At 41.2% G+C, this 24,941-nt stretch overlaps 1 long non-coding RNA gene across 1 annotated transcript; it reads left to right on the top strand.

Annotated features, from left to right (window-relative positions):
- Positions 1–14,268: 14,268 nt before the first annotated feature.
- On the top strand, positions 14,269–24,093 carry LOC127055701 (uncharacterized). Its single transcript, XR_007775575.1, has 3 exons — positions 14,269–14,369; positions 20,529–20,635; positions 23,865–24,093. It is a non-coding gene; the product is annotated as an uncharacterized LOC127055701 (long non-coding RNA).
- Positions 24,094–24,941: the final 848 nt, after the last annotated feature.

Below are 24,941 nucleotides of genomic sequence, written 5' to 3' on the forward strand. Positions count from 1 at the left end.
ATTTCAGCTTCTCCATACTATCATTATCCTTTCCATAGACAGAAACTGCCGTCAAAACATAAACATTCTTCTCTCCTCCAGTTTCAGGATGGATTGATAGAAACACATTCACCAGGCTGATTCTGCATAGCGTCCAACTTCTTTAACAAAAGTCCTGTTAAATCAAACCACTTTCAGCCCTGCTCTTACCACAGATTCCTACCACATGACATCCATGGCTACCGAGGAACTACTAAAACCATGGCATTTAGACTTGATAGAGATATATTATGCAGATGACCCTACGCCCATTAAAGCTAACAGGAGTCTTTCCATTGACCTCAATGAGGTTTGAGATTGGACATTATGAGCTTCATTGATCTGGACTAGATGCATGAGCAGTCACACTGCCCTGACTCCACTATCACACAATGGGCTTAATGTAAAACCTGAGGCAGAGTCTCTTGTTTTGTTATTCAGAAGTCTTGGTGCCTTCTGGAATCTGGGGAGGATGTCCCCAAGACATTATTTCCAACTTATTTTAGACAATGGATGGGATGGTAAACACATGTGACAATTAGTGGATTCTATAATATCTGATGTGGGGGAGGAGAGAAATGAATATATATAAAAAAAGGAGCAGAGGTGTGTGAACACATAGTTACAGCTAACAGAATACAGCGGATGCCGCTTATTAGCAACTAGTCAGTTCCCAGCAAAAGGTTGCTATTAGCTGAAAGTTTCCAATAAGCAAAAGGCAGGTTTATGTGGGCTGCAGCCAGGGAAGGAAGTGCTAAGACTGCCTGCGACTAGTGCTCAGCACATCTCAGCGCTTCCTTCTTGGGCTGCAGCCCTACAAACCTGCCTGCAGCCAGGGCCTTTTCCTGTCTTGGAAAAGAGTTGTCAATAAGTGGCATGGCAGTTGCTAATATCCCAAACTTGTTAATGATAAAGTCAATGGGATGGGACCGATTCTCAGGAAAAATGTTGCTAGTAACTGAAAGTTGTCTTTATCAGGACTGCTAATAACCAGAGTCCACTGTGAAAACTAACCAACCATTTTAGTCACAGCACAGAAGACGACACTAAGGATTGGGATTTCGGTGTGTGTGATTTAGGAAACTGGATATATAAACTAGGTCAGCTGAAAAGAGTTTCCTGTCTGCATCTCTCGGAGGTTTCAGTTTGCAGCTACTAGCACTGCTCACAATAATACATTGCCTTTCTACAGTACCTCTTCTCAGAGGCTCTCCCAGCATTCTACAAACAGACATTGAACAAACCTCACAATCCCACAGTGAGGACAGTATCATCATCCCAGTTTTTCGGATGTGGAAACTGAGGCAGAAAGAGCTTAAGGCCCAGATCCACAAGGGTACTTAGGCACCTTAATCCCAGTTTTAGGCTCCACAAAACTCCTGCTTGGCTGCCACCAAACCCTGCAGGTGCCAAAACTAACTAGGCATCTAAGTATTCAGAATAAAAGTTCCCTAGGTTCCCTACGTGCCTAAGTTTCTGCCACTGAGCATGCCTCACTCTAGACATCCAGATGCTTGTCTCCCACCTAAGCCCCAGAGTGATCCATGAAGCCAAGGAAGACAGGTGGGCAAACACGTGTCTTGCCTGCAGAGCCCAATCTGGTAGGCATGCTCAAAGGCCACCTACTGGATCAGATCCCATTCAAAATCTGGCTGAAGGAAAAGGTGGCAGTGCTGTCACCCACTTTATCTTTTAGCCCGGTGGTTAAAACACTCACCTAGAATGTAGGAGACTAATTCCCTCCTCTGCCAGAAAGGGAGAACTGATTTGAAGAGGGGTCTCCCACCGCTCAGGAGAGGGCTCTAGCTGCTGAGCTATGGGATATTTCAATGTGGGACTCCTTCCATCTCTCCTGTTGAAGCTGTCCCCCTGTGGATAAATAATTAATTAGTCCTTTGTGCTGGTGGGTTGGACCCTGGGTGTCCCAGGTGGGTGCTCTAAGCAGCAGGCTAGAGTCACACTCACACTGTCTCTGGACAAATCGCTCTTTCATTACTTATCCACAGGGGAACCTGTCAGAGCCTCACATCAGCCTGCCCCTTAGCTCCGTGGTTAGAGCACGCTCCTGGGAGGTGGGAGACCCCTGTTCAAATATTCTTTTTCCCCCTTTGGCAGAGTGAGCGAGTGAACCTGGGTTTCCCACATCCCAAGTGAGTTCTCTCTCCACTGGGCTAAAAGTTATAACGATGTGAGGCTGGTGCCCAATTCATTCTCACATGAAATGACTTAGCCACCTGACTCCAGAAGAGGGGTTTCCAACTGTAGATCGCTAGCAGAGATTGGTGCATCCCTGCAGCTGGGACACAGGCACCTATCTCAGAGAGAGGGACAGGGTTTAGCATACACCTCTCTGGCTGGCATCTCCCACTGGCTGGCTTTGTGGATCAGTCTATATAAGGCCCCTCTCTCTCCTCATTCATTATACTGGGAGCCCAGGCACCTAACTCAGGCTTTGTGGATCTCATTAGGTGTTGTGATGCTCAGCATCCCTTTGTGGATCTGGGCCTAAGCAACTTTCCCAAGGTCACAGCATGAAATTATAGCATGATTGGAAAGAGAATTGTAGCATGACTGGGCAGCTCTCCCTCCTTCCAGTCCTGTTCTTTAACTACAAGACACTTTTTGTATAATTTGGTAGCCACATAGTTGTATTTGACTTGTTCTTTCAAAGCCAAGTTGCCAGCCTACAAAATGCAATTATTAACAATAATATTGAGCACTTATATAGTGCTTTGTACACATTAAGAGCAATGAATAAACATTATCTAATTAATCACATTTAGCGCCTAATGGAAACTAATGGCTTACTAACAACCTCACTGTTTTGACAACTACCCCTTTCCAAAGTCTCTCTTTCTTTAATGTATTTGATCCAGTTATTAAATATCATTATACTTGAATGTACTTGGAGAAGAAACTAGTGTAATTATCCAATGTCCTCTGAACATTCAGTAGAGAAAGAAAACAAAACAACCAAATCCAAACCCAGACACACACACACACACACACAAATATTACAATAGAATGGTACCTGAGTACAATACTTATCAGAGGAATGTATTTTCCCACATCCCTCAGTTCTGTAAACTTCATAATCATTTATACCTAATCTCTTGCTACACATTGCTATCACTGGTTTCCACAAGAGTAAATGAAACAAAGTGTTCCACTCGTTAAATCTAGTCTGAACATATCGGTTAGATACAACAATGCAAGTTTAATAACAGGCTGTAAACAACAGCTCTACAGCACCGGCTATAACTGAAAACCAGGATGAGACAGACAGAAAAGTAAAAAATAAAATTAAATAAAAGTTGTAAAATGTGAGGGTTGGGGACAGAGATGTCTGTGAGTGAAATGTAGATGTGTTGCAATGTAATTTTGGAGCTTCACTGGAGACTTGCAATAAGAAGAGAGACTGCATGAGTTAGCTAAGCCTAGTCAGCTGGCCTTGTCTCGCTTCCTAAAACATGAGAGTTTTTCAGTAGATAGAGGTAGGGGAAAATGTCATTCCTCCATTCATGTGGTTTACAAATTAATCTCAGAGGCAGCCCAAGACATTTCACTCCCAGTAATACTTTACACTGCTGTAGCAGCTTCTATCCAAGCATCTGAAAGGACTTTACAACCATTAATTTAGCCTCACAATACCCTGTGAGATCAGGAGCTATTATTATCCCTATTTTAGGGATTGGGAAACTCAGGCACAGAGAGAGTAATCCCCAAGAACACACAGCAAATCAGTGGGCAGACATGAGAAACCAACTCAGGTGTCATCACTGCATAACCAACCCATGAAATGGAAAACATCACCCTCTGCCTGACATTTCAGTGTCAAGACTTTGCAAGATAGGAAGCTCTCACTACTTTTTTTGAAATGTTTTTATGTACATTTTCAAAAGTCTTCCTCGCCAAATGTACCAAGTTATTTCTGAGGAACTTGCATTCACCTTTATTTTTCCAGCTGCTCAAAACACGACGAAAGGGAATTCTCAGATAGTTTCAACTATAACCAATGTTTCCTGGTGCCAAATTTTCTATGAGCTGAATTCCCCTTGTGTGCCAGTGCAGGGACTAGGGGGCAGAGAAAATGCACATCCCTCATCCAGAACCTGCCCTAATTTAGAGCTCAGTTCTCATTGTTCCTTGCAGCAACTAGGCAATAGCTGAGGCATAGGAATCCCCCAGCCACATCTCCTCCTGCCCCCAGCACATTTCTTGAGGCAGTGGTTCCTGGGGAGGTTGCAAAACCAGCTTAGTGCTTACCAGAGAGGCTACTTATGTGGGGGTTATTCCCCAGAGGGGCTTTATAGCTGCCCTGCAGCCTGAGTGCAAGGACACAGCAAGCTACAAAGGTGCTGTAGGGCACTGATGAATTGGTCTCCATACAAAACAAAGTGTTTTTAACCCACAGTGTAATCAGGCCGTGTGGGTTCCCTTGGGCATGGCCTCTATATTTAACTTGTTTTATAGAAAGTTTCAAAAAAGTACTCATATGCCTCCAGCTGCCAAACCTTCTCTTCACTATTTATCATGTATCTGGATTCCCTTTTCCACGCAAATAAATGCATATTTCTCAGATTTAGGCCAGCCCCGCAGGCATGAGATGACCCCCACTAATAAAAACCTGCAAGCAGAGCTCCTGCGTCTGTACTAGATTGAGCAATATAAGAGAGAGAAATGCCCTATTAACTCATCTTTCTCCACCTTGTGCGCAGGATTGTTCCCTACAGTCTTGGGCTCATGGAACGGTGATGGTTTCAACAACTCTGAAGTTTATTTTTTTCTGGTAAATTTCATTCTAGCCTTGTGAATCTCGTCCAATCATTTGTCACGGTCACATGTTTCCCAGTGAAAAAGGTCAAGACTCTTGTCATCAACAGTTTCTGCCCCCAAGTGGGTGATGCCTCCTGTGATTACATGCCCCTCAAGTCAGCCTTGCTCTTAAGGCAACTTCAAAACGTGGTTTTAAGTTTCCACAGTGTTTCCTTGATCTGTTTTCCTGTGGGCAGCTCTCTTTGAATGGTAGCAAATGGCAGCAGGCATATTGGAGGTTATCAGAGAGCCAAGTTACACCTCAATGGGTAACGTGGATAAGGTACTTCTGCAGAAAACATAATTTCCTTTTCCCTTTTGCCATTCTCCCCACTCTGTCCTTCTGTCGCAATGTCTCTGTAATTACCCCCATTATTCTGTCCTTCCTAGGGTAGCATCACAGGGCCCCCCCAAACCTTTTCACTTTATGACCTCACAGAACCACCACTTTCTCCCACAGACTATGAAGGAATCTCTTAGGCCCTGGATCAGCAGAATCTTCACTCTGCCCAGATTCACAGCAAATGAGACACTGGGCAACATGGAGTAACGGGAACTCCACTTTCTGTTACTCAGTGTCTGCACAAAACAGATAGGGATGTACATATCATAGTGATTGATGCATTCTAAATAGAGAGATTAGACAAGATGGAGCCATCCAAAATACTCATATACACACACCGCACTGGTATCTGATTGACCTGCCTTTGGTGAATAATGGACTGAATTAACCCTCTCAGGCTTTGAACCTTTGGTTCCAAGGAATCTAGATTGTTCAAATGTTATAACCTCCAGGCTTTCATTTCAAAATACTGAGGTGACACATTACAGTCATATTCCAGCTTCAGCCTTTGGAAAAGATCTGAAAGACTGTGGCTGAGAAATTCTGAAAACAGGACCCAACACATCTTGCAGTGGGATTCAGATAGATGTCAGGGAAGTAGCTTCCTATGCTGTCATGTGACTTGGATGTTTCATATAAGCAGGACAGCCCTCTGCAGTTCACAGAGATTAAATACCATTCAGCTTCTGAAGCCATTTTCTTCTGTAACTTCTCAGCTCAACAAGTGGAAACTGTTCTTTGATTGATTACCTTCCACCATGCTCAGTGTTGGTGCGGCATTGGAAAGGCAAGGAAAGCAAACAGCAACCACAGATATTTCTTTATCTTGCTAGTCAATTATTAATTAGAGTTTTATTTTTGGCCATCCATTTGACCAGTGATCATAACTCCTGCACTATTTGCTGCTTTGCTGTGTGAACAGAACTGAAAAACTTCAATGAATCTGGGAACACATCAGAAGAAGCAGGTGGAAGGGACACTCATCAGGAGCTAGTATGCAGAGGTCCTATTTGTTTCCCGTAGAAATGTAATTACTTCCCATGATGTGGTGGTCAGGTCCTTTGTCACTCCAGAGAGAGGACCCTGAAGATCTACCACCTTTGTCCCATGGTTTTCCTAGGAGGAAGCTACACCAAGCCAGCCAACAGTTTTGGGTTTCAGGAATTTTTTTCCAAGGTAGAGTTCAAAGGAAGCCATGGGAAACATTACTAGCTGAGAGATAATTAAATGGAATTGCAAGTATTTCATCTCAGCTCCTTAAAAGAAGAATGTGCTACTTTCTGGGATGAGGGATGGAGAGGCAGGGCAAGGGACTGTACATATGTCAGGACAGGATGCTCTGGGGAAACAGAATAACTACCCACTATGGTTTGCCTTTTTTTCTTTTTTTTAATGTTACTGTTTGTAAAACTGTATGGAAGGAATGCCGTTAGAAATTTGATTCAATCAGAACTCCTGCAGTAAAACCCTAATTTCCCACAGCCAGTACGTACATTCACTCAAGAGATATACAAAAGAAAAACAATTCCCATCCAGCACTGTATTACGCAATATAGACTCCTACTCTAACAGGATAAAAATGTCACACTTTTAGGTAGAGGCCCCAAAATAGCCAATCCAAGAGCACTATCACTCCGACTTGAACTGCCAAATGGTTAATTACAGAACCTCCTGGGCAATAAGGCTCAAATTGTGAAAAGCACTAATGTCCAGGGAAAACTGGATAAGCTTTTTAAACATCCTTTAAACGTTCACTCCCTTTGTGGCTAGATTTAATTTTTTATAAAGGGCTCCCTGGAGCAATCCTGGTCTTGTTTTTAAACTGACTTCACCACATTCTCTGAGCAGGTGATGGTGAAGTCACTACAATAAAGATTGAGAACACTGTTTATAGTTTAGTGAAGAGAAAAAGCAGGCAGAGCACGTGGGTTATTTTGATGAGTAAATCATGCTGACCTCTGAAACTGCCTGTCTGTTGAGTGTAAAGGGCATATAGGAACTTCCTGATTACAGCGCTGGGTTTGTTAATTTGAGATTTTTCTGGAAGCAGCAATCCAGGCTCTTTTAAAAAAAATAAGTCACAAACTACCATAAATCTGTCTCCGAACAGCCACAATTTATTACCAGTAATTTTCAAGCACCTACAACAGAGATGACTGACTTGTCAAAGCTTTGCAGACACAAAGACCCAGATCCTCAAAGCTATTTAGCTGTCTAACTCCCACTGAAATCAATGAGAGTTGAATGCCTACATACCTTTGAGACGGGATCAAAGGCCTATCCTACTTCCGGACCTACCTGACTAAAGAAGAAATAATATACCAACAACCACTGGAAAACACAGAAGTGGAGCTCATCATTTGATAGTGTTAAAATCTCTCTTCTGAAGGCTTTTCAGGAGTATGCACTGACTGAGTCTATGGATAGATCAGTAGTCTGGCACCATATTGGGTCTTGGGAGAGTTGGGTTCAATTCTCTGTCCTGCCATGAGCTTCTAGGTACCTTTCAGTATGTCACTTATGGCCAGATTTTTACAGGTATTTCGGCGCTTTTCTTCCAGCACCAGGGATGAAGAACAGCCTCTATGCATGGAACAAACGGGAGCTCTGGTCGTAGATTCCAGTTTGTTCAGCCCCTGATCTGAGCAGGAAGGCTCTGAGGGTGGACGAAGTGCTGCCTCCATGGAAAGGAACTTGAGTCTGGCTGCTCTGTCCTTTTTGGGATGGGGCTTAAAACCCCTACAAATGTGGCATCTGTCACTAACACGTGATTCCCCCAGGCATTTAAGACAGGAAGGGTGCAGATCACTCACAGATCTAGGTCTGCTGCAAGAGAGAAAAGACTTGAAACCTGGAGACCAAGGCCTGACCCTGGCACTGGCACCCAGTTGGGAACTGGGGAAGCCAAAGTCTTAAAAACTAAAATCTAACTTTCTAAATATAGCTTTACATGCTCTAAACTAGGCAAAATGGGTGCCATATATATGAGGAAGGAGGAAAGGACTTGCAAAAACACAGGCTCCAACAATCGTCACAGGGAGTAAGAAGGAACTGAGGGGGCTCAGTGAAAGCTCTGCCTCTTATACTTCCACACAGTAGTGTGAGGCAGCAGAGGGTGCTCATGCCACCCTGACAGATGCTGCTGAGGGGAAAAAAATATCCAACAACTGTGCACAGGATGTGCACAGACCTACAGTGGAATGGACATGGGCAATGACTCGGAGAGGAACAGAATTTCCTACCCCTGGTGGAAACTCTGGGGAGGACAGCAGTGCAAACAGTGCAACAGCTGGCCCTCCTGTGCAGAACTGTGTAATTTGTACCTGTGCACCGGTGGGATGAATAAAGCCAAGTCTTGCCACTAAACACAATGGCAGCATTTGCCAGTTACAGAATGATTCCAATATGTAGACCAAAAAAGAAATAACTGAATTTTTTTTAAACAAACATTGCCTATAGGGCTGTCGATTAATCACAATTAAATCAAAAAAATTAATTGCGATAAAAATGTAATCGCAGTTTTAATTGCACTGTTAAACAATAGAATACTAATTGAAAATTTATTAAATCGCTGGACAGCCCTAATTGCCTATTAAAAAAACAAAACAAAACAGAAAAAAATAATAAAAAAAACTGTGGCACTTCTCTAATATTTTTCACCCAAGGATGGAAAAGTGTTTCACAAGTATTAACAACTAAAACATAAAACATCTTTGTGTTAGCTCCAGTCAGTAAGAGTTACACAGTATCACTTCAGTCACTCCTGAAATGCAGCCATCTCTAAGACAGAATGCAACAGCAGTTTACCATAAAGTTGTTTAGGACAGGAAGTAAAGAAGAATGACTTCCTAGGATGCGGACATTAACCATTCCCCTGTCTTAAAAAATGTCACAGCATCTTTAACGACCACCAATGGTCAAGGTGTCTGTCCTACATCTTATCCTAAAAAGACAGTACTTCCAACCGTGCAGCACCTGCTAACACTGCAGAAGCACTGGTTTTTAGTACCAATTCAGAGGAAAGAGTACCACCTTTTTGAATCATCAGCACTATTTCCTGCAGCAGCTTGGCATTCTTGGGAGCTGAACCCACCACAGTGAACCCCAAGGGCTCAACAATCATGGGTCAGGCCCTAAAGATCAAGAGATTGGCTTAAAAACACACAAGATTTTGTAAGAGTAATATATTTTATGTTCTTTTCATTTGCCTTAGGGTTTCTGACCCTTTAGAGTGCACTCACTTCACATTTTCAAGTTTTTCTCTATGATCACGACAGCTAAAAATTAGATTTTTTTTAAATGAAAGCCAAGATTCTCAGGCAATCTTTTCATTCTTGCAGCTCAGGCTTTAAGAAACAACACATGAAACATCCTAAAGTTCACAAAGTTGCAAGAGCTGGCAACAATGCATGCTTACTTTGTGAACTCTGACAGGATCACAGCACCACAAGGTGGTATGGCAGTATTGGAGTATTACTACAGGCCCAAAATTGCCTCTTCAGTCTACATTATAAATCTGTTACCTGAACTGTACATCTTTAGTATGTGTTCTGCACTCCTGCAGTGTTACTTAGAATGACACTGACCTCCATTGGTGGTAGGAGCGTAGCATATGCAATACTGGTGTACAACTGCTATAGGAGATGAGATTTTGCCCACAGGACTAGCACTCTGCACTGTGAGGCAGTTCTTTATTCTATTCTTTATTTCAGTCACTTGTGGTACGTTTTCACTAATTATAGACATGTCAGCCAAATCTGAAGTCAAAATGACTCCTAACAACATTGAAAATTTTTCCTCCTTCAACTTCAAACACAACAAACTGGTTGCTACCTAGTCTGATAAAGAAGATTTTAAATCAAGCATAAAGTGAAAAAGGAGCAGGTAAAAAGAATTAACAGGCCAGTTGGGCACATAACAGGAGAGATTGTGAAAATAAACGAATGAAAAAGATAATCCACTAAGTACTCTATTCAAGGGGTTTTTTTCCATTATCCCATAACACTCAAAATCTTATGCACACCTGGCTGTGTAGCCTGCTTTAATGTATGCTCAAGAAACTGGAACTCAAAATGAGAGTAAAATGCTGCAAACGCAAATACCAACCACTACCTGTAAAAACCTTAAATCACCCACTGGGGATATTACCTTATAATGATATTTTCATTACTTGGCACCAGCAGGGCTACAGATGGCTGCTGAGAGTGTTGGTTTTGAAAACTAGGTCAGCGGATGCATAAACGCAGAGTAAAAATAAAAAATACTTCCTATTTTTCCCCAAGATCATCCAAACAGCAGCAGCTTGACAGGCACGGAATAACACTGCTGGAAAACATATCCTAATGACAGACGTCACAGATATGGTAACACTGACTAGTAAATCAACCTAGTTAGTAGGACGGAAGATTGAAATACTGATCTCACAGACATACTTATTCTTTTCTCATTGGAATCCTTCCTACTCCAGTTAATCCCCAATCACTGCATTAGAGCAGAAGTATGTTGTAGTTATTCAGTATTTTCTACCAAATTAGTTAATGTTTTTACAGGACTTTGTAGATGTATGGCAATATTAAATGCCCATTATTTTAACAATTCTTGCAAATGCATCATGGACCATATCCCAAGGTTCTCACTAGGTTTTTAAATCATTCTTCACTCAGGCAAAGCTACAAGGAGGGTTTGTCTCCATTAAAATATAGTAACACAGACATAAAATCTACTCACCCGCTTTGACTGTAATGATGACCACTACAACAATAAAAAGACCAATGTTATTGCAATGGTGACTAAATGCCCCACTTGAGATAGGGGCCCCGATTCGCTAGCCACTGCACGACCATATAGGATATGTCTACACTCACACTAGCCAGTGTGCTAAAAACAGTAGTAGTAACTGGGGTAGCACTGGCAGCAGCTAGTGCTGGCGTGGATTAGCTGCCCTGAGTACAGACTCACTGGGTTCAGGCAGGTTTGTACTCAGCATAGCTAGGCCACATGTCATCGCTTGTCACTGCCCATGCTAGTACTACACTAATATTCTTAGCGCTCTAGCTCAATGAGAGCTAGTGTGAGTATGTACGAAAGCTGAGAATTGTGTAGACATAGCTATAGATACACACCCTGCCCCTAGACACTTTAAAGTCTAAATGGATGAAACAAAGAGTGAGAAGAGGAAGAGAGGTACAGAGGGGGGAAGTGACTTGCTCAAGGTCACACAACAGCTCAGAGCTGGGAACAGAATCCAAGTCTCTTGACTTCCAGGAGACAGTGCTGCCTTCCTTTCCTGCCCCCAGGTGAGTATTACCCAGGCACATGTGTGTAACTGAGAATAGGAGTGTGGGTTTGCAAATGCATAGAAAGTCAATAGAAGAGTCTTTTGACCTGTAAGACCACTTAGAACTCCGAGATGAAGGCAAGGTTGCTGACTCTGCTCCTCTGGCTGGTACAATGAAACTCTTGTCAATAAGAGTAAGGTTCATCTGTGAGAGAGACAGAACTTTCCTGGGATTGGTCAGACTGTGGAACGAACTGCCCCAGGAACAAAGGACCATCACAAACCTCTCCACCTTACACTCCAAGTGCCAGGTGCATTTGTTCACGTTTCCTTCTCTAACATAATCACATAGCAAAGTGACGTTAAAAAAAAACAAACAACAAAATACCTTGTTACCCAGAACACTCCACTGCATACACAATTCTTTCGCTGGGAAGAGGATGAGAGAATAAGCCACAAGAGACATATGTCAGGATATGTCTATACTAAGGCTTGCGGAGATATAACTGCACTAGCTCTGATTGAAACAGAAGTATATAGGCAGCAGTATGAGTGATGGGAGGAGCTGGCAACCCTAAGTACAATCCTGGCCAAGACCCGTACTGGGGAGATTAGACCGTGACACTGCTCATGCCACTTCTATTTTTAGCTTGATCAGAGCCAATGCGGGTCTCTCTCCTCAAACTGGAATTTACACCTTCCAGCTCCAGTGCAGACCTACCCTCAGACACATCACTAAATGCACTACTGGAAGGCACTCAAATACTCTGGTCATGAGCATGGTATAAAAACCTATATAGACAATGTGACAATGATTTTATGAAGTCTGGAGATAGGAATGTCCCTTTACCGCAATTCATATTCAACAGAGTTTAAATTTGGTTTTCTAAGAGGACACCATTTTAAAAACTGAGTTGGGTTTATCAACCAGAACATGAGCACCAATTCCTTGTGTTGTTTTAAATACTTGCCTGCTACTGAAGTAGTTCATGAATCTTTAAGTCTGAACAATCAAGTCATATTTCAATGTCCCTTTAGAAAATAAAAACAAACATCAAACAAGTTTCCCACATGTTCCCTTTTAAGGATGTACAACTTCTGTTCTATTGAAAGCAAAACCCTGAACGTATTAATTCAAAAGAAAAGAATACATTTGCCTAAATAATGACTAAAGGAAAACATAACTAAGTACAAATGTTTGAAGAGCTTAAATCCTATTAAAGAGATCAAATTGTTTAACCTGGTCTCAGGAGTTATAACTAAAATTAGTGCCATGACACTGAGCAAAGGAAAAATTTAAGCCTAGAACGTGACAAATTCCCTTTTGAGGGAATATATCATATATGAAATATCAGGCATTACATTTCATTTGATACATACTGTGAATCCGGATAATCATAATTTGTAGGAGGAAAGTGCCCTATTCCAACAGATGTGATTTACCTTGCTATATGGAGAGTTTGTATTCTTGCAGCACTACCTGAAGGGAGAAAGGATGAATTTATACTTCATAATCTACCTAATATGATGACTAAGGGCATAAAGACAGAACACTGTCTGAATGAGAGAGTTGCAGCTGTAGCTAAATGTGGACAGGAAATCAGACTGAAGTTCCCAGAGGAGGCAAGTAGCTTTGAAATTATATAATTTGTGACTTGATATAATTATTTGTTGTAGTTTTTAGGAAATCTTTCATTTTTACCTTTGGCATCCTCAGGATGCTAGCATTATGGGCCTCAACCTGCAGTGCGCTAAGAGCTTTGTGTGAGGTGCTGAGAGCGTCACCTCATGTTGAAGCCAATGGGAATTGACATCTCCTACTGCAGCACAGGAGGCACTCAACATTTTGCAGGATAAGACTGTGTAAGAGCAAGGATTTTGCCACTCTGTGTGGCCCTGTGTGAGGCAGCACCATTCAGGCAAGCTGCTTCTTTTGTTACAGCTACCTGCTAGTGTGCACTTCAGAGGCTCAGACCGATGGTATTGGCTCTTGTCCTCCAACAGAAGGAAAACAGATACATGTTCTTCTGTGATTTGTTTTATTTATATTGCTTCTGAATTTATAGGGCCAAGACTTTCAGAGGGAATTGTGTTTATCATCACATATGCATACACAACTGTACACACAAATTAACACAGACAGACCATATGGTGCTTTCTAGTTCTCAGTCTCCTACACTAACTAAACAGCCTGTCCTACCTAAAGTAACCACACAGAATCTCAATAGTCTTCCAAACGGAGTAGAGAAAGCCCCATCACTTGTGACATTTAAAACTAGCCTGGGTGAAGGTGCCACATGGGTAAGCAAATTTCTTCTGGCAGCCTCGTTAACATGCCTCAGTCCTGAGCCAGTGGAACCATTGAGAGAGGTCTCCATGGCATCCAAACCATGGCAGCAGGGATACCAAAGTAATGGCAGTTGTACTAATGATAGTAGACGTTGTGATGTGACCACTGATCCATTGGCAATTGGATGAGACCACCAACTCGAAATGAAGCTTAGGGCTATGTTCTGCTCCCAGAGACATCTAGGGTCAGGGCATTATTAGGTAAGAAGCACTGACAGAACTGCCAGCCAGCTATAGGAAGCTGTTAGTGCCTTAAAGTCTATTGCCTTCCCTTTACCATTCCACCTTCTTCTATAGGTAACAGTATTACGTGTCTGAGACTTAAATGTAATAATAATTCCCATTTAGGAGAGACAATCAGGAATCATGTCTGTAGCTAAGTATCGATAAGAAACAGTGCTGCAAAACTCGAATAAAACACAGTCCCCAGCAAACTGCAATCCATTTGTTTCTCTTCCAGGGGAAAAAAACGAAACAAGTTAAACAAGAGAGGAATGTTTAGTTTCCAGGGGACAAGGACCCAGCTGAAGAGGTGCAATAACAACTAAGGCCTGCTTTTGTCATCAGGTACGCATTCCTTTCTTTGAATACGAAAATAAATAAGTAAATAAATAAATAAATGAAGAGGGCTTCTGTTGGTGTGTTGATATAGTTGCACAGCAAGGGCAGAGCCCAGCTCTCTGTTTTCTCTCACAACACTCAGGCACAATGGTGTCCTTATTACAGGGAGCCTAAATAAATAATACAGCTGGCAGACATAAGAAAGAGAAGGAGCATTACAATATTAAGTTCTAAAACCAGAATGGGGGACCTTTTCCTACTGAACAAACAAGACTTAGCCCAGTATGACTGAGAAACCCATCAACTTAGACAATGGTCTGATCTAGCAATTCTTTCAAAGGCAAAAATTGCATTGTCCCAATAGGGTTACACCAATTACCCCAGCTGAGGATCTGGCCCATTTGCTTGAATCCAGGGTACTGACTGAAAGCAGAAGTTACTTACCTTATGTATGTTTTTGTTGGTGCTTCCTTGACTGCAGTGGAAGTTTTGTTTGTACAAAGACGGCAGTATCTGGCCCAATCTCTCTCTCTTGAATGCAGATCTGACTCATTAATCTTCTGAGGACTGCAGGCATATCTTCACATTCTGCTAAGCATTCATTTGGCTGGTAGTCTGGAAAATACCAGTTAATCATTTAAAGTTTGGAATCTCTCTGAACTTCAGAAGACATTGGGAGGGCAGAACAACATATAAATCCATTAAATTCCCCACTTGTCATCTTTGTGACCCTGACCTTTAAAATGGGATTTTATGTGTTTAACATTTATATTTTACTAGGAACAATTTCTTTTTACAAACTAAAAATTTCACTGTCAGCCAAGTGCCTTAGCCAGTAAGAGTTTGGGGTGTGGAAGAAATACAAGATTAAGTCCCAAGAACATTAACACGTGGATGGTAAAGTTATAAAGAATGAGGAATAAATAATATTAACAGAAAAACAAGAGACATAAGGATTTGACTTTTATGGACATTATTTCTTACATGTCCAAAATGTAAGACGCGTTCTAACTGGTTTACTGTATTTTTAATTTCATAACTTAATATGTCTGAGACTAATTATATTAACAAGAGAAGGAACACTACAGTTCTCTAAAAGCAGCAAAGAATCCTGTGGCACCTTATAGACTAACAGACGTTTTGGAGGATGAGCTTTCGTGGGTGAATACCCACTTCTTCAGATGCCTGTATGGATGTATTCACCCACGAAAGCTCATGCTCCAAAACGTCTGTTAGTCTATAAGGTGCCACAGGATTCTTTGCTGCTTTTACAGATCCAGACTAACACGGCTACCCCTCTGATACTACAGTTCTCTAGGAGATAGATGGGGAAATTAAAGTTGAAAGCCTTACTTACTTTCTCATGTAATAACAGACATAATGACTGAAGATTTTACATCCAATTGACACGCCTGGCTAAACTTGTAAGTGTTATCAATTAAGTGGAAAGAAACAAGATGGATTTGATCAGATTTAGTCCAACTATCTTTTGTGGAGGTTTACGTTTAATACATTTCAGGCAAAATTTCCAATGAACACTTGAAAAACGACCTGAGATTAAAAGCGATATCCAAATAATTAAATGAATTTATACATTTTAAAATGTAAAATTTGGCAAGGACATCCATTAGCAGGAACAACTTGAGGTTTTTACATGTGCACATGGATAAATATAATAAAAATCATACTTTGTACTTAAACAGCACTAATCTATATACCTTAGAGCACTTATATTACATAGAGAAATCTAAATTCAGAGTTATAAAATAATTTGTCCAAATGCAGACAGTGAGTCCATGGCAAATCTGGAAATAGACTGCATGCCTTCTAACTCCCAATCCCATGTCCTGCCTACATTGTTTCCTCCTAGACCAGGTTACTATGTTGCATGCATATTTTGTAACAACATTTTCAGAGGTCCATTAAAAATAAGCCCCAAATCTTCAGACTCAAGAGACGTAAGACAGAGGCACTCAAATCCATATTTATTTACCTAAATAGAGGGTTTTCAGAGATGCTGGGCAAACTCCCACTGAAATGCTATTGAAGCACTGTGAAAAGTCACACCATGTATTAGGTGCCTTAATATGGAGTTAGGTGCCTAATTATATATCCTGTGTCTGTGGAAGGGCTTCCATATGTCTTCCACATTCTATGGCATGAGGTCTGCCATTTGGAATATGAGAACAGCTGGGGAGAGAGGAAGGGTTGAGGAGGAATAGATACATCATTGAATCATTCTCTCCCATGTAATTCTAGGCTTGGTTATGTCTCTGCATCTGTCTGCTGTGTGTGATTCCTCATCCCCTGCTGGAAAACACCACATGACTGCAACAGGAGCCAGTCTGACTGAGTAGCAGATGCTACTTGTAGAAAAAATAACATTCTCTGGCTCAAACAGCTTATTTTATCACGATATTTTGAGCTAGTCTCACAAGACTTTGGCCAAAACTATGGAAATCAGCATTGATAAAATATACCTGGACTTCTCTAAGTCACATGACTAGGTGCTGCATGATATTTTGATTAAAAGTCTAGAATAATACAAAATAAACATGGCACACATTGAATAGATTCAAAACTGGCTAATCGCTAGGTCCCAAAACGTAGTTGTAAAGGGGATTCATCACAGTGTTTCTAATGGGGTCCCACAGGAAGGAATTGGTTTTTGGTCCTACGCTTTTTAACATTTTTATCAGTGGCCTGGAAGAAAAACATAAAATATCACTGACGAATGGACACAAAAATTGGGTGAGTGGTAAATAATGAACAAGATGGGACACAGTTACAGAGCAATCTTGATTGCTTGGTAAACTGGGCACAAGCAAACAATTTGTGTTTTAATATAGGTAAATGTAAATTATACATCTAGGAACAAAGAACATAGGTCATTCTTACAAGATGGGGGACTCTATCCTGGACGGAGTGACTCTGAAAAAGATTTGAAGGTCATTGTGGACAATTAGCTGAACATGAGCTTCTGATGCAACAAATGGCAAGTGAGATCCTTGGATGCATAAACAGGGAAATCTTAATAGGCAGAGAGGTTGTTTTACATCTGTTTTTGGCACTGGTGCAACCGCTGCTAAAATATTGTGTCCAGTTCTGGTGTCCACTATTCAAGAAGGATGTGGATAAATAGGAGAGGGTTCAGAGAAGAGCTGCAAGAATGACTGAAGGACTAGAAAACCTGCCTTATAGTGATAGACTCAAGGAAAGAAGGTTAAAAGATGACTTGATCACAGTCTACAAACACCTACATGGGGAACAAATATTTAATAATGGGCTCTTCAGTCTAGCATAGAAAGGTATAACAGGATTCATTGCCTGTAAGCTGAAGCTAGACAAATTCAGACTGGATATAATGCATACATTTTTAATAGTGAGGGTAATTAACGGTTGGAACAATTTACCAGATTCATGGTGGATTTTCTATCACACACAATTTTTAAACCAAGATTTTAAAAAATAAAATAAAATGCTTAGTTCCAAAGGAATTAGTTTTCGGAAGTTCTATGGCCTGTGTTATACAGAAGATCAGACTAGATGAGCACAGTGGTCCCTTCTAGTCTTGGAATCTATGAAACTGGGTTACATTTAGGGCAATCACAGTGTTGTGAACAAAAGAGATTAAAGAGATTTTTATCTGTTCTTACAAAGAAAAGATAAATATCTGTCACTTTCTTCTAGGGGGAAATGAAAGTGGTTTGCTATCTGTCACCCCTTCTATCTTTTGTCTCTCTGCTGAGGCTGACCAAATTAAAACCCTGTTTTTATAGTGGCTTTTCCTAATTCCCTGTCCATCCAGTCTTTGTTCATAAAAGTATGCTGAACACTTGGGACAAAGTTCTCCTTTCAGAACATTCTTAGTACCTTTTCCAGACCCAAAGAAGAGCTCTGGGTAAGCATAAAAACATGTCTCTCTGACCAACAAAAGTTGGACCAGTAAAAGATAGTACCTTACCCACATGTCTCTCTAAATTACATATACACACGCATTTGCAAGAACACACAAACTCGGGCTGTTGCCAGGGTCCACGGCAGAGTGCTACCCTGAATAGCTGCATAGCTGACTACCCTGAAAACATGCAGAGATCTGACTCTACAGGGCCTCTAGCAAGAATCATGGAAAGGTTAATGAGGGATAGTACACATTCTTACGCAGCAATACTCACCACCCTATGGCCTCTGCACATAGACTCCCAAGCATTTGACTTCTACTCTCAGAGGAAGAAATTGCACTAGGGAACATGTTATGCAGAAGGTCAGACTAGATGATCTAATGGTCCCAATGAATCTATGGTGGAGCTTGTAAGAGAACAGGGGGCTTGGCCTTTACAGGTTCAGATAGACTCTAATCTTTTGGATGGATGTATTTCTGCAGGCTGTTTGCAGCCAGAATTTGGACTTTTTTAGCAGCACAACCTAGGCATGTTTGGCACCCATTTAGGCAGAATCACACCTGTTTTCAGAATGTGGCCCATAATGTAATTTTCATTCTATGAACTCCAAATGAAGTCCAAGCATGGAAGAAGTGCAGACATCCACCTTGTGGCTAAGAGATCTATATGTGGATCAGAGCGGAGCCTTCACATTGCAATTGAATTGTCTTACAAAGAGTCATGTAAAATGGCCTTCTTCAGCAGCAGAGAGGGATTTGAAGAAGGGAAAGTATGGACAGGTGCAAATTGAACATTTGCCATTAGCGGAAAGACCACACTATTTGTGGATTAGACAAAAACACGAATAGTATGAGCTCAGCTGATCTTTAATTGGAAGGGCCCTTAAACATAAATCTCCCAGTAATGTGGAATATGTGCATACTGCTATTGTGGGGAATTAGTAGAGAAGATCTTTTAGACTCAATGAAACAAATATTCCTGGTGCAAGCTGAGTAGTTAGTTTTTGAAATTCTCATTTGGCATGCAGTATAGCAGAGAGTTTATGTTCTCTTGAGATATCACACAGCTGATGTTCTGAGCATGCCAAAGTGGGGTGGGTACCACATACCATAGTCTGGATGAGCCTCCTTATCAGACCAAGTGAGTATTGGCAATATTGTTTCCTTAAAAGATTTACAAAGGTGAAGAGCCATTGAGGTCAGTCTGGAAAATTTAGAAATGGGTTATTTCTCAGAAGCCCTGTTTGTTCAATGGGATAATGTCAATGATGTACCAAGCAGCACAGAATCTTTAATTCTTGTTTCTTTGCAAAATACGCTCTTAACTGGGTCATGCTGGCTAGTAGCATTTTAGACAGCAAAACATTGATCAGTTGCAATAAAACTGAATCAAAAACCCCTCAAACACCACACACTTAGACAGCAGTCAGAAATCCATACTCAAATTTTACAGATTAAGCATATGCTTATAATGGACCAAGCCAGTTAGGATTTCTTGGCTTGTAACATAGTGGCTAATTTTCTTCATCTTATCGTTGTCATCAAAGGGTAGTTCTTTCAATGCCCGGGGGGTGGGGAGAGAGGAGGGAATGCAGGGAGAGGGAAGGTCACATTTTAAATTAATTTCAAACAAATCTGCAACAATGGAATGCATGTGGTCAAGTTAACCTAATTTGTGTATGAGAGAAAAATGAGGTATCAGTAATATAATGCCATATGCATGGTCTTACACTGTGTGCCATACAGAATTTATATTTTCTGTCTTATGATATCACCCAAGAGTATATATAGAACTGAACTGGGGCATTATATAAAAAATAGCATTTAATTTTTTTAATTGTTTATTTGTAATTCTAGATTGATTTGGACTGAATGACAATGACAGCTTGTAACTTAAAATAGTGGGCCAGATCCAGGGCTGGTGCAAATAGATGTAACTCCATTGACTTCCAGTTTACACCACTGAGGATCTGGCCCAATGCTCAACATATGGAACTATTCAGTGCCAAAAATTCAAACACTTTGTGGACATAACATTACCATCCTGCTGCCAGTTAAGGATTTTCCAGACCACCAAAAAAAGTGTGCTGATCAGGCTATTTATAAAGCACTGGACCATGTTAATTTATTTTTTAAAAATACAGATGGCTTTTGCCACAACAAAATTAACATTTCATTGTTCTGGTTTTGTTTATTTAAACTTTTTATTACGGCAAAGTTATAATACAATGTTTAAATATTCAGTGTAGTATGTTCTTATTCAGGATCAAGTTAGGTACAGAGAACCTGACTAAGGATTCTGGCCTGCTGGCTGGGGAGCCCTCCTCCTTGAAGTATGGCAGAAAGGGTGACCACAGTTCTAAATAACTATGTAAGTCTGAGGTTCTACTGGACACCTTGGGGATGGTGGTTGTCTAACTCTGAAATGTCTGTAACTCTGAACAAGACATTATGGACTTCAGCCGTGGGGGCAGGACGGGGAGGGGTGTCAAGGTTTGTGACCCCTCCAAAGCACCAGGACTCAGCTTTAGATCTTGGGGAAGTGCTGGTGCTCAGGGCTTCAGCTCCATGGCTCCGTTCCTGGCTTCTGCCTCATGAGGGGTGCCAGGGTTCAGGGCTTCAGTCCCATAGCTCCATTCCAGGCTGAAGCCCCATGTGGGGCACTGGGACTCCCCATGGATCTGCTCACAATTTCAGTGGGAGGCACTGGAGCCTGGAGATTTAGCTTTGAGAGGAGTGCTAGGGCTGAAACCAGCGTTCTCCTTGTAGCTAAAGCCCTGAGCCCGGCGTCCCCCACAGCGCTAAAGCCAGGAAAGGAGCCACAGGGCTGAAGCCCCGAGTCTGTGGAGCTAAAGCTCTGAGCCGTGGTGCTCCCAAGGGTCAGAAGCCCTGAGGATCCTGAGCCCCACCCCCTGCCTGCAGTCCTGCCCCCCTTCTGCAGCTGCAGTCCTAACCTCTCCCCACCAGCTGAAACTTTGAGCCCCAGGGCCACAGGAACTAGCTTCCTACAGGCCCCAGGGGTGCTCAACCCCAGCTCCACCCCAGGCCCTGCCCCCCACTTGACCCCTTCTCCCCCTCCCACTACAACCCCACCCACCTCTTCCCCCCCCACAAGTGCACCCTGTCCCCATTCTTCCCCCGAGTGCCTCCTGCACACCACGGAACAGCTGATCATGACAGGCAGGAGGCACTGGGGGCAGGGGCGTCAGCTGGCTGCTGATAGGGGCTGAGCACCCACCATTTTTTTCCTCGTGGGTCTTCCAGCCCCGGTGCCCCCATGGAGTCAGTGCCTGTGCCCAAGGCTAAACCCCCGAGGCAGTAAAGTCTTTGTGTGTGTGTGTCTGTCTATCTGCCTCCACTGCTGCCTGATTACTTCCAATTCCAGAGGATGTCTGGTTGACCGGAAAATCCATAACTCTGGTGTTCATATCAGAGTACTTGGTGTGAAATCTTTTCAATTACAAAGACAGTCCACATTTCACATTATACCACACTTCCATAGGAGAAGGGGTTACATGTTTCCAGTAATCATAGAAACATAGGGCTGAAAGGGACCTCAAAAGGTCAGCTAGTCCAGACCCCTGACTGAAGAAGGATTAAGTACACCTAGACCATCTGTGACAGGTGCCTGTCTAACCTGTTCTTAAAAATTTCCAGTGATGGGGATTCTACAACCTCCCTTGTAAGTCTGTCCCAGATCTTAACTATCCTTGTAGTTAGAAAATGTTCCCTACGTTCTAATCTAAATCTCCCTTGCTGCAGAATGAGCCAACTACTTCTTGTCCTTCCTTCAGTGGACATGGAGAATAATTGATTGCCATCCTCTGTATAACAACTCTTAACATATTTGAAGACTTATCAGGTCTCCCCTCAGTCTTCTTTTCTCAAGACGAAATACGCCCAGTTTTTTAACCTTTGAAGATGTATATTCCCTTTCCCATATAGAGACCCACTCATCCAGATCAATTTCTTTGTCCTAATCCCTCTCTGATCATTTCATCTGCGTTGTTTTCTTATCAATATCCTTTTCAATCAAAATTGTAATTATGTAAGTTCTAGCTAACTCAACTGTGATTAAAGTTCTAGACAGAACTACCTCATATCCAGAGTTTATTATAAAATATTTAATTTGTAAATATTGAAAATATGGGATCTTTATATTGTTTACATTATTACATACCTCCTGGTATGATTTCAAATCAGGACCCAGGAACAGCTGTCTGAATTGAGTAATTTCACTCTCAGCTCTTGACCAGAGCTCATAGAGTAGTAGTCACTGATATTTCCTAGAGAGAAATTTCTGATTGTTAATGCAAGTAGCTAAAAGAGAGGGCTTTGGTGACAGGAATTTAGAAAATTTGTCCAAAGCAACTAAAATGGCCTGGATGAATGAGTGACTTTTTATTTTTGGTGAGTTAAAAAGAAATGTAACTCAACAGTTAGTACAAATAACTATAACTGGACCTCAGTCACGTTCATGATCTACTGCTAACCCAATGGGTCACATCTTTTAATTGTGATTCATAATATAATGAAATAATAATATGCCAAATTAGGGAAAGCTAGTCTACCCCACTTTGTAGGCGTATAGAAAACTTTAGAACTTTATGTTCCATATTAATTTTAATAGCACATCCTGCCATGTTTAATGTCATGTCACAGATACAAACAGGAATGCATTGAATCAAAAACAGTAATTTTGTGTGGACATTAATCTTTACTGTATCTACCTTACAGAGCCAAGAAATTTGATATTTGTTCCATTCCTCCAAGTCTTATTATTTTATTCCACATTGGAGGGTAATTTGCATTTAAAAGATTTTATAGGCCCGATCCAAAAGCCCACTGCAGTCAATGGCTGTCTTTCAATGGACTTGGATAGGCTTTGGATCAGGCCCTAAATCAGCCAGGAGGAAATGGAGAGGAAATATCCAAAGCAATTCATCTTTCACATACTATTGAAACTAACGTATTAGAGTATTTTCAAGAAAGTTTTACATTTCTACTGATTCTACTGTATAAATGGTGATGAAAAATGAGCAAAGAATTCTGATGAACCGAAGAAGGTCAGCAGACAGGGAATGTAGGTCTCCTTAATCATATGGTGCCCTGCTACTATAATAAATTCTAGACATTGGAATTAGTATTTTTGCCTTTCCCTTAAAGGCTCAGATCTTACACAGCTGTAAACTGGCATGATTCCATTAATTTCAAAAGCTGATTTATACCAGCTGAGGATCCAGCTAAACTCTACTGGTGAACAAATTCAAACATTATTGAAAAGTTTATAAAGGCACTGCTTACAAATAAGGGAAAAAAGGAGTTATGTTATTATTTTAAAGGCCTGAAAAGTTTTCATTATGTTAACAGCAGCTCTTCCCCCACCTCCAGGGCCTTAAATTAGAAATTTGGGTCTTGTCTCCCTTGGAAGACTCTATGGCTAATTGGAGAAACAATGAAATTATGACATCAAAATACTAAAGAAGTGAAACCCAGTCACACAAATTGGAAACTGTTTTTTATTAAGATTGTTTAAAATGTGTGAGGGATGATTAGAATTGAAAGTAATTATATTTCTAACCCAGGCTTTTCTTTTGCAGGTCACTTTTAAAGATACTGAGCATGCTCACTGAGGATGGACTCTTCAGAGATTTTAGCTGCTAAAAATTATAGAAGTCTCTGAGTACATGCAAACTTGCAATTTTCCAAAGACTTATAGCTTGGCCAATTTGGGCAGATTTTCACAAGGGACAGCAAAAAGCACACCCCTGCGATAAAGGCCACTCCCTGGGGAATTTCAACTTTCTGTTCCAAGGCATGGGATCACTAGAGCTGTTCAAATAAAAAGGTATCTGAATTTTTTAAACAGAGGCAAAACAAAATATTTTTCCCTAGCCTCTTTCTCTGAAACTATTGAGCCATTTTGGCTGAATTTAAAAAAAAAAAAATAATCAGCCTGAGGCAGACACAAGGCATGGAAAATTTCAGCCTCAACGGTTAACATTTGGCAAAGCTGTAAGCAAATGAAGACAGGGTCTTCTAATGGGAGGTATCAGGCAACCTTAACAATAGGAGGCATGACCAACCCAGCCTATAATTCTGCCTATTGTGGGCTAGATTCCGATACCCTTACTTAGTGAGGCCACTGGTGGATTTAAAGTGTTACTCAGCATAAGATAGATATCAGGATCTGGCCCTCTGCATGTTGTGACTTGTACCTAAACACCAACTAATGCAAAATGACAGCCTCAGTATGCAAAATATTCATAACAAGAGTCTTGAGTCTATAGGTTTTGCATTTTGCCCTCAATTTTTGTAAATATGGTCAGTTTTATGAAAGACCTGTGCAAGCTTGTGTGTCATTTCACTTGAAACCAGGACCACTTCTAAGTGGGAGAAAAAAATCCACTTTCACTCAAAATGGATCTCTCTTTAAAAATGTCTTGGTACATATTTTTTAAAGTTTGAATTTCAATATTTTGTTTTGACATTAAGTTTCGCATCAACATGCACAACCTTTTGAAATTCTGGGTAGTTTCTTTCTTTTTAAATTACCAGTGTGTGAAAAAAAATGGCAAAGGACAAAATAACCTGCAGCTCTATTATGACTTGTTTTCTGCAATATCTTGTGAAGAAATATTTGTTGTTGTTTCCACACAGCTCTGCTCAATCCCTGC

The sequence above is a fragment of the Gopherus flavomarginatus genome, chromosome 7 (assembly GCF_025201925.1).
Source record: "Gopherus flavomarginatus isolate rGopFla2 chromosome 7, rGopFla2.mat.asm, whole genome shotgun sequence".
Classification (NCBI taxonomy): Eukaryota; Metazoa; Chordata; order Testudines; family Testudinidae; genus Gopherus; species Gopherus flavomarginatus.